Source organism: Lineus longissimus, chromosome 12 (genome assembly GCF_910592395.1).
Source record: "Lineus longissimus chromosome 12, tnLinLong1.2, whole genome shotgun sequence".
NCBI classification, from domain to species: Eukaryota; Metazoa; Nemertea; class Pilidiophora; order Heteronemertea; family Lineidae; genus Lineus; species Lineus longissimus.
This window is the reverse complement of record NC_088319.1, coordinates 9145783-9156951: the sequence shown is the minus strand read 5'-3', so window position 1 is coordinate 9156951 and position 11169 is coordinate 9145783. Positions and strand designations below refer to the sequence as shown.

Here is an 11169-nt window from a genome sequence, read left to right as displayed (position 1 = left end):
AGTTCTCCTTTTAGGAGGTCAATAAAATAATAATACTAATAATTAGGCTAAGTAGCTTCGCGCGATATGCACCATTCTGGGAAAACTCAATGAGGAAGTATGCTCAATAGCATATTCTACTCTTAACTCCACCGTGAGGTTATCTTGTGCAGTGTTTCTTCGGGCGAGATACATTGTGGTGGAAAACGTCCAGTATAAAGAACGCCTAGCTGGCTTGCGCCAGACTAATAAGTGAAGACGGTCTGGCTGCACGAGACTACTGTGATAAAAATGACCATTACAGAGACTCTGTGACGTAGGCATACTTAATAGAAGAACCATGCCGTCCCGAGCTTCGCGCGATATGGACCATTCTTGGAAAACTCAATGAGGAAGGTATGCTCATTAGTATAATCTATTCTTAGCCCTTGCTCGAGGTAATCTTGCGCAGTGTTGCTTCTGCCCACATACACCGTTCTGGAAAACGTCTCGTACAAAGAAGGTCTGGCATGCGCCAGACTAATAAGAAGAGAAATTCTGGCTGCGCGAGACTTTGTGACGTAGGCATATATTTTTATAAAATTAAAAATGCTCTCAAAAGACGATATGGAATGATTATTTATAAACATTTTCTGAACTATATACCTTCTAATTATCACTTTACACAAATAGGTCGGCGTTAGGTCGCGTGCTTTTTTTTCCTCATGACAATATACAGCAAAATAATTACAACCCCACAATCGCGCTGTAAGTCCATAATAAGGCTACGGTGACACGTTATAAATGTTTCGCCAGGTTCGCTATTTTGGCGCTACGCGCACACGTTGGGTCCTTGCCTCAAGAGAGCATACTGAACTCACATTAATGGCCTTCTATCGAAGAAATTGGAATTTGAGAGCGAAGCATTCCACCCCCACAAAAATCGCTTTTGTGGAATACTTATTTGTAGGGAAAGGAACACTACTGCCATTAGTAATAGTTCACACAGGCGATGCACTTAGTGCAAGGGAAATTTTACGACCCTGACTATAAAGGCAGCTTTGTGCACCAAATGTAACTAAATCCGACTGGTCACTTACATTGAGCCCACCGCACACTGAGCGACTCAACTGTTTGTAATGAAAGTTGCAATGAATCACTTATTGTGCAGCGGGAATCACGGAATAAGAACATAATCAAATATCAAATTATTGCATTCTAGCTTTTAGTCATGTGATCCATGAGTCGATCAATTCATACAGGACATAACGAGGATGTATGTTTTCTGTTGAGATATCCTGGATGATTCGCTTATTCGCATTTCCACGAAGTTAGGCACCAACCACTGCAGCAATTACTGTTAGTGCCTGGCGTGCACGAATCATCTGATTGTTTACATCCTGTGAACGAAAAAAAGGGAAATAGATAAAACAGTTGGTTAAAAAGTAACTTCGACCCTCCGATCCGCTGTAATGATTGAATGAATGAGACTGGTAAAATAGAAGTAAGGCCTACCAGCTTGGTTATATCAGAGTCGGCTTTCAAATAAAGAGTCAGGTCAAGGCAAGTTTCCTTTGATCCCACAGCACTCTCGGGCAATTAACTGGAAGCCATGGTGAAGCCCATTTTAATTCAGCTACAAACTGACCTGAGGTGCAAAACTATAATAGAACGACCAAAGAGTCAACGAAAAAAATATACTCTACACATGCGGTATGATTTATCGGATAACAAATGCATACAACATAAATTGTTGACTCACTATTGAGTTGAACGATCTAACAATTTCTGCGAATGAGTGAGTAAATTTTCATTAGGTGCTAATTAATTGCTAAACTAAACAATAATCAAACCGCAATTTTAAGCTGCATGCACTCACTCATCGGTTTGCCCTTTGTTATAAAAAAAATCAATAATTAGGTTGTCATCAATGGCAAACCTGTGAGAAGCACATGCTGTTGTATCTCATGAGATGACTAGAAATAAGTATACACATCATAAATGTAAGAAAGGATCCCACTTCCCGAAAACGTTGACAATGAAACTCTCGATGAGGAGATAACAGTGGACAAAAAATTAAGGCTGCAGTGAGAGTATAAAATCAGGTAAAGCTAGTGGGATTGACTCAATTACAAATGAATATATCTAGTGTACCTTAGATTTGCTTATGCCTGTGAACCAGCGTTTGTTCAATTACATCTTGGATACAAGAAAGTGTTTACGAGTATTCTGAATAAGCGTGTGCGTAAGTCAAGTGGTGTTAAAAAGAGTAAGAGAACAACCGCTTATTCAGAATACTCGTAAACACTTTCCCCAGGCAACTTAGAATAGTAAGACCTCTGTAGTTAGTGGCGTCCTTGGGTCTCCTTTGTTTTTGTATATGGGAACAATGATTTCATTTAGCCACGCTCCATAATCAGGTTGTAATCATTGGCAAATTTCTGACAATCACACACTGTTGTATCTTATGAGATGACTCAAAATATACACGTACACATATTTTTTGTAAATTCCTTCTGGCGTGCCGTAGATTGTTTCATACAGTGTAACTTCTAATCTATATCTCAACCCATTTCCCTGTCAACCCTTGATCGACTACGTTGTAAAGTTTGCCACCATAGTATACTATATCGTTTATGTATTTTCTCTGTACTTTTAACCAGAGTCTTTCAAATCAATTTATTTGAAAAACTATGGTATAACCAACCCAATCATGGTCATATCACATGAATATCCAGGTCTTCCCCAGGCGAAGATTTCTCTGGTCACAGTGACGCTCGTTGTCATCAGCGCGAACTCATCCTGAGATTCAGGCACAGACACGAGTCGACTGCTGGAGGCTATTGAGCTCTTATTTCCACGTGCCTGTAATTCAGGTTTTTGATGCCCCTAATACCTCGTACACAAAGTCGAGAGGAGGAGAATATTGAAAACCACTGATGTCAGGATGGCGCTGACTACGCACTATAAAGTCTTTCCGCTTGTACTGCATCAACGGATTGCACAAAGACATGGCCAACAAGATTTCGCGGTTGTTTTTACCGAGCAAGTTCTGTCGTTTTACTTACCTTCGACGGCGAATGTATACATTAGCACTACAAGGGCACAGATATATATGAATGCAGCAAAGGTCGCAATATTCATGGCTGGAAAAATGTTTAAAATGTACCCGTTACTGAAAGACATAAATATATTGTAATAGTGATACATTTAGATATAAAAAAGCTCCTGAATAAAAATAGCACAAGCCGGATCCATTCCACTGACATGATCTCATTTTGATATTGGTGGTTAAAACTTAGGTGTGAAATCCAGAAGTATTAAGGTAGCAGGAAGAGTGGGCGTTTGTGGTTTCTGAGTGTGAGGGGTATAGTGGTGTCTGTTGACTGTGCTTTAAGAGACTAGGCATGATGTCAGTCTCTCTTAAAGCACAGTCAACAGACATGTGGTTTCAGTATTAGGTCTTTCCGTGTAGCAATGCGATAATATAAGCAATTTTGGTTAGGTCCGTCATAAAATAGAGTGACTCGACCACTCTCTTGACGCAAGGACCCAACGCGCCCCGTAGCGGCAAAATATCGCAGCTGGCGAAACATTTATAACGGGTCACCGTGATCTCATTATGAACTTATACGCCCTCCGTTAGGACGGGGCGCGTAAGATACACACGTGGGGAAATATTTTCCTTATTTGGTCAATCCAATCCATATACCAAGAAAGATTTTTTTTGTCGCACTTTTGATTTCAAAATGGCGCCGATTTTGCGGGGTAGTTATTATTCTCGTCACCAACCATCCCGCACACTCGTCACCAGGTAGGTCCTTCGGAGTCGCATATTTGATTGCCGTTGGTTTACTGTAGGCCCTAAATATTCAATTATTAAATTCATTTAAATTTTTGAACCACCCCCGATATAAAATGCCAACATAACTAGAAAAATAATTTGTATTTAGCAGCGTTTCACCAGCAAAATCATAATCATAATCCAAACACCGATTGCGCGAGCAAATTGGCTAGAGTTCCATGAATGACCGAATTTCTGCACCTTAGCGGAAAACGAACAAACTACGGTCTGTGAAGGGAGTAATAATACTATCCTGTATCTCTTGAGCATCATTGTATCAATTTGCCATGATTGGAACAAACAAATATGAACTACTTTTAAAAACTGGAGGGAAGGAATGGTGAACAATCTGCCTGGCCGCAAGGCCACAATGGGGGGTGCGGGGGGGGGGTGTGCCCCCGAATTATATATAACAGTGGCTTACACTCACTAAGGGCAATGTTTTACCAAAACACCCCTAAAGGGGGGCACACTTAGTCCTTGACTTTTCATATTAGCGTGATAATGGGGTTATTACATATATTGCTGTGTATTGTCACGAGGAAAGAAAAAGCACGCGACCTAACGCCAACCTATGGATGTAAAGTGATAATTAAAAGGTATATAGTTCAAGAAAAGTTAATAAATAATCATTCCATATCTTTTGTCTTTTGAGAGCATTTTTAATTGTAAAAAGTATATGCCTACGTCACAGAGTCTCTGCAATGGTCATTTTTATCACAGTATTCTCGCACATCCAGAAGTATTAAGGTAGCAGGAAGGGTTGGGCGTTTGTGGTTTCTGAGTCTGAGGGGGTTGGTGTCTGTTGACTGTGCTTTAAGAGAGACTAGGCATGGCGCCAGTCTCTCTTAAAGCACAGTCAACAGGCATTTGGTCTCAGTATTTGGGCAAGTACAGAATCAAGCCAGCTCAGAGAGCAATGATTGAACGATGCTGTGGACAAGTCCAAGGATACTGCATCAGTCACGACCAACTTCTCATCAGAAAGCGTCACCACGAGCATATTCAATGTTCAGTTCCAACCTGTACCAGTCCAATGCACGCCTGTCATGGTCAGCAGTGGTCAGCTTAGCGCGATATGGAACATTCTTCCGAAACTCAAGCGAGGGAAGTCTGCTCATTAGCATATCTCGCGCACTGCTCCTTCTGGTCAAACATCGTAGTGAAATCGTAATGGAAAACGTCTGGCTTTGCGCCAGACATTGAGACTAATAAGTGAAGAACTAATAGATAAAGAACTTCTACTTGCGCGAGACTGCTGTGATAAAATGATCATTGCAGAGACTCCGGTGACGTACACATATATTTTTTACAATCAAAAATGCCCTCAAAAGACGACATGGAATGATTATTTTATTGATATTTCCTACTATACACCTTCCAATTATCACTTTATACAAATAGATCGGCGTTAGGTGGCATGCCTTTCTTTCCTGGTGACACTATAAAGCAAAATAGTTACAACCCCGTAAATGCGCTATAAGTCCAATAATAAGTGACGGTGACCCGTTATAAATGTTTCGCCAGCTTCGCTTTTTTGCCGCTACGCGGCGCTTTGGGCCCTTGCGTCCAGACCTTCTTTACTCAGTAGTCTGGCGCAAGCCAGGCGTTCATTGTACTAGACCTAGACGTTTTCCACCACAATGTATCTGGGCCTGTTGGTGCCGATTAGCGGCAAAGTTAAGAAATAGTAGAAATATTCACTTTAGTTTGTTACCACCCCAGTTGGTAGCCGCGCTGGTCAGTTTCGATTGCAATTCAACCTAATTAGCATATTGCGTGGGTTTTTTTCCCCGGCAACTAGGTCATCGCCTACGTAATCCGAGAGTTTGGTATGCGAGGAATGTTGTATGACGTCAATTCAATTATTGTTTATGCATTCTTGGCGTTGGTCTCGGGGTATATAACATGGGTCCTCTGAGCATTTGGCAGAACCAACCAAGGGAGCTTTCCTGATTGCTGAAGGAAGCAACAAAGTTAAATAGCAAGCCAGCTAGCTAGCAAGCGTCGTACTAACAGTAACCAGTGAAACTTCTGCCCGAAGTTCAGAGCCCGAGTATATTCTAACTGACCAAGCCAAGTCCAAGTCCTCAAACCTATTGCCCCCATTGAAACCCTAGTTCAGGAGATTTCTGGCGAGATAGATCCTCTGTAGACAAAGATTGGTGTATGTCCGTGCTATTTGCAGTTTGAATATACAAGTTTAAAAACGTCAAAGGTTATCTTAATTTCTTGCAAAGATTATTCTCAGCAGCAGCATCAGGGAGCTGACCCAGGCGTCAATTTTAAGATTGGCACCGCAACAGGGCCGAAGAGACATTGCGCAAGATTGACTCGAGCTGGAGCTGAGAATAGATTATGCTAATGAGCATACTTCCACATTGAGTTTTCGCAGAATGGTGCATATCGCGCGGAGCTACTTAGCCTAATACCATTAGGCCCCGCGTAGTGGCGCTAGGGAGGTGATCGAGGTGATCTTGCGCAGTGTTTCTTCGGCCCAAATACAATTAGTGGAAAATGTCTGGGTCTAGTACAATGAACGCCTGGCTTGCGCCAGACTAATAAGAGAAGAAAGTCTGGCTGCGCGAGACCACTCTGATAAAAATTACCATTGCAGAGACTCTGTGACGTAGGCATAAACTGAACTATATACCTTCTAATTATCACTTTACATGATTAGGTTTGCGTTAGGTCGCATGCTCTTTCCTCGTGACAATATACAGCAAAATAGTTACAACCCCATAATGCGCTTAACCTTATTATAGACTTATAGCGCGATTGTGGGGGTGTAACTATTTTGCTGTATATTGTCCCGAGGAAAGAAAAGCACGCGACCTAACGCCGACCTATTGATGTAAAGTGATAATTAGAAGTGTATAGTGTTGTGATATCCATCACGTGACGGGGAGATTGGAAAGATGGCCGTTCTGTAAAATTTAGTATCAACAATAAAGTACCGCTAGATGTTCGTTTAACTCATCGAACACCTATATTACAACATGGTGGCAGCGGTAAAACTATCAAATATAAACTGTAGAACACGATAATCCAGTATTACATGATATATGAGCACATGCCTGCTGGTAAACGCCCTTCGAAAGCACGCACGGCCGCTTGGCGATCTGCCGAATCGATGAATCCCCAAGCATAGCGCTGCCGCTGTGCATAAATACTGCACGGGCAAGGCTTACTATAAATATCAGAACGATTCCGGTGGAACTACTTTGGCTGATCAACAGTGAACCAGAACCGCTGACCTGTATCATTTAGAGACCTAAGAACTTTATAAGTAAATACAACAATCTACTCAAGACATTATGCCTGGGAAGATACCAAAAATGGATTGGTCCAAATCGGACCAGTCTGAATTTTTCAAGTTATTTCGACAGAATATGGAGATATTCTTGGAAGATGAAGAGACAACAGACAAACCGAAGCAAGCTCTAAAGGTTTTACGGGGCATAGGCGATGAAGGCCTGCGGCGTCTGAATGCCAGTGGACTATCGGGTCCAGGTAAGAAAGATCCAGACAAACTTTGGGCACTTTTTCAAAATCAGCTACGCACAGCAGTCAGTCCTCGAGTGAAAAGGTTCCAGCTAAGGAATTATCTGCAAAAGAAGGATGAAACCCTTGATGACTTTGTTAATAGGACCCGTACCTTAGCAAGTGAGTGTGGTGTTGAGACGAAATGTGAATTAGAGGAGAGGGTTATAGAATTGATAACTGCTAGCACACCGATTTTGGACTATCATAACTTTCTCTTGGGCAAACCGATCAGCGGTATCGCTCTAGCTGCTGCTGTTGCTGAGTGCTGCAAGTATGAGGCCATAGTTGCTGGTCATAAGAGTATACGTCAGCACTCACACATGACTCGGGGACAACTGCCAGGACGGATATTGATGCCATCAAGCCAAGGCAAAATCGACAGCCATGCGGTAACTGCCTGCTTCATCACAAGCCACCCCAGTGCCCTGCCTATAACGATGACTGTAAGGCCTGCGGGACTCTTGGTCACTGGGAGAAGTGTTGCAGGAAGTCAAATAATGAACGCAAAGCCTCTCGAAATGCTGATCGAGGTGGTAGACGTGGTACTGATAGAGGAAATAGGAGGTCTGTTAATGAATTTGGCTACACCAAAGACCAAGATTCTGATCAGAGTGACCCAGAAACCCTGAGTCTGCAGCAGTTCAGCTCCATCAAAGTATCGTGCTGGGGTCAAACCTGAGTCAGAAGCTTATACCATCTAGGACGTGAAGGTCGAAGACATAAAAGAGACCCACCTCTTGGAGCTGAAGATAGACACGGGTGCAGCAGGAAACACCTTACCTGTCCGTACGTACAAGCAGATGTATTGGAAAAGAGCAACCAAACAGAGATTGAAACCACCAGTCCACACTGTACTTACAGCGTACTATGGTCAACGCATACCATTCTGGGGGACAATAGTCATTAAATGCAGATACAAGGACCAACCATTTTAGGATGTAGTCTTCCATGTCGTCAAAGTACCAGGCCCCGCAATCATAGGCCAACTGTCATGCGGCTCTATGAAGCCCGTTACAATCCATTGTGATGCGCAGAAAGTTTCAACCCCAGAAGCCAAACAGGCTCATCCGATCAAGTCTGTTGCAGAGTTGATGAAGGCATATACAAACCAGTTTGGTACCATTGGCAACCTTGGGCAACCAGTGAAACTACACCTAAAAGAAGATGCCGAGCCATTCAAAGACCCTCCAAGAAAGTATGCCATCCACATGACGCCAAAGATCAAAGCCGAGCTGGATCGCATCGAAAAGTTAGGCGTGATCATGAAAATAACAGAGCATACTGACTGGTGTTCGAGCCAAGCATTTGCTGAAAAAGCAGATGGATCGTTCCGCATCTGCCTTGACCCTCAAAAGCTCAACAAAGCCCTCAAGAGATGTCCTCACAAGATACTCACCATTGAGGAAATCAACCCCGCACTAGCCAGATGTATCGTATTCAGCAAACTCGATGCCAAAGCAGGATATTGGGCCATACCCCTGGAAAAAGAAAGCCAGCTCCTGACCACCTTCAGAACCCCATTTGGACGATATTGCTGGACACGCCTTCCCTTCGGATTAGCAGTGAGCCAGGACACTTTTCAGAGTATGATGGACGAAGTCTTAGAAGGCCTGACATGCACTGTGGGCATGATGTCATCGTTGGAGGTGAAGGTGACGTGCACCACGAGAGCAACCTTGTAGCCCTGATGGAAAAGTCCGGACTAGCCGGTGTCGTCTACAACAGCACAAAATGCCTCATTCGAAAGCCGTTGGTGCCGTTCTTTGGTAATTTGTACACCGGTGGAGGCGTGAAGCCTGACCCCGCGAAGATGAAGGATATTGCTGAGATGCCAGTACCACAAGACAAAAATGACCTACACCGTTTCCTTGGTATGATGACGTACCTGAGTCCACACATACCAAGGAAACGTCCAGGTCGGATAACGAAAAGCTTTAATCATAAACTCGGGAAAAAGATGACTTTTAACCTTCGGCAGGCAAGATATCTCTTGGAGGGAGAAATCACCCAGCAGGAGGTCTCTTCCTAGCTTTGTCAAAAAAAGTTTCAGGATAACTGGGAATTTAAATCGAAATGATTTGTGACAACAAGGATCTGAACAAGAAATATGACCGAATCCTTACCTTAGGTTTAGCGAAATAGTTTTCTGAAGTCAATAATATGGGCTCGATGTGCTCTGTCGTGATATGAGGATTCTTCATTTGAAATTGGAATGATATTATCACTTTGACTACGCTTCTGCCCGCGCAACTTCGAATCAATTCTTGAAGAGCGTAGGGAATTCCTGATGATTGGCTGATGTAACCGCATGAGTGGGTGTTGGATGTTCCCAACAGCCTACCTTGGAAATCGATATCAGCGAGTTGAGTATCAGTTACCCCGGAGTCGGTACACTCGAACTATCTTAAAGTCCCCTTCTAGAATTTCAGGATCGGAATGTGGCTTCAAAATGGAAAACTGTATAGATGAATATTCTCAAGAGCCCGAATTCGAGGGGTGATTGCAGGTGGCGTCGCCTCTGCTTCGATGTACAAGCAATTAATGTGGTGATTCAAATAATAGACCGGCTACAATGGATATAGAACCGCGGTGTTAACCACTCGGCTATGAAGCTCTCCGGTTGCTGTATGAGCGATAGCAAATAAGTGTGATGATACTGTTACCAGTACCGGTAGCCTATATCAATTTGATTCACCACACTGGCAATGGAAGAGGTGCGAGAAGGCAGTGTCTAAAACCACCTACCACCTACCACCTACCCACCTACCACTTTTTTCCAGGTTGGGAAATCCGACGAAGCCCAAGGATAGCAAAGTGTTTGCATGCCACAAGATGGCGCGGCAGTACGTTGCTGTAAAAAGCGCAGACAATTGCCAAACAAAACAGAAATCAAAGCGTTCCTACGACGATTGCTATGCCCTTCCCTCGCCACTGTAGGTATCAAACATCATCAAGTCATACGCAATGGAAATCTTAATATGACGGCTAACAAAGGGAAGCTGGTCATCCTGGCTCAAAATCAGTCCATATGGCATGACTTGCAGCATCAAAGATCATCGATATTCGACTGTCCCATTTTCATAATTGGCTAAACAGAGGGCCATTTTCAAGAAATCTCAAGTCAAGAATGGGATAACAGTTTGATGGTGTCATGGGGGGAAGCTGATGGTGCATCCTTGGACGCGCTCTGGTAATGGCCTGTAGGCCTGTACTGGTGGTCCAAGAGGCCGGTCGAGAAGGTAGGCTTATTCACAGTGTCATGTCCAGGGAACTGTTGAGTAAGACTTAGTGCTGCCACCTAGGTTTAGCGTGAGTATTGATCGGGGCTTCAACATGGCGTCTTGCCAGCTTGTAGACACGCTGTACGTTAACGTGGAATAAATCTCGGTTTATGTAACTATATGAAGTTAGTGTCCTCGGATATGCTTGGGTAATCTGATCACTGATGTCCACCCCACCCATGTTCTTGTTGTACTCGTGGTTTCAGCACTGGCTCCCTACGTCGACGTTGATGCTCTTCCTGCTCTTCCTTATCATTTTCATCCCTTTCACGACGAGGAGGTACTGGAGCAACTGTACTGTCATGCATTGTAGACATCATGTATACAGCTCGTTTGTCCATCCACACCAAAGCAAGTAGACCGTTCTTGTAGCGTCCATGGACGTCTCCCTTCTGAAGAGTCCCCCATTTGACGGAGTTCCTGGGGTATGCCACGGTTTGGCATGACTGTACCAACAACAGTTGTGCCATGATTTTTCACAGTTTGAACTAGATCATAAGAAGTGAATCCACGATCAATGTATAACTTGTACTCCTTGTT

General features: G+C 43.4%; 1 long non-coding RNA gene across 1 annotated transcript; it reads right to left on the bottom strand.

Moving 5' to 3' along the window:
- Nucleotides 1-1175: 1175 nt before the first annotated feature.
- LOC135496625 (uncharacterized) lies at nucleotides 1176-9547 on the bottom strand. The gene is made up of 3 exons (XR_010448702.1): nucleotides 9472-9547; nucleotides 3027-3104; nucleotides 1176-1358 (listed from the first exon to the last, which is right to left on the bottom strand). It is a non-coding gene; the product is annotated as an uncharacterized LOC135496625 (long non-coding RNA).
- Nucleotides 9548-11169: the final 1622 nt, after the last annotated feature.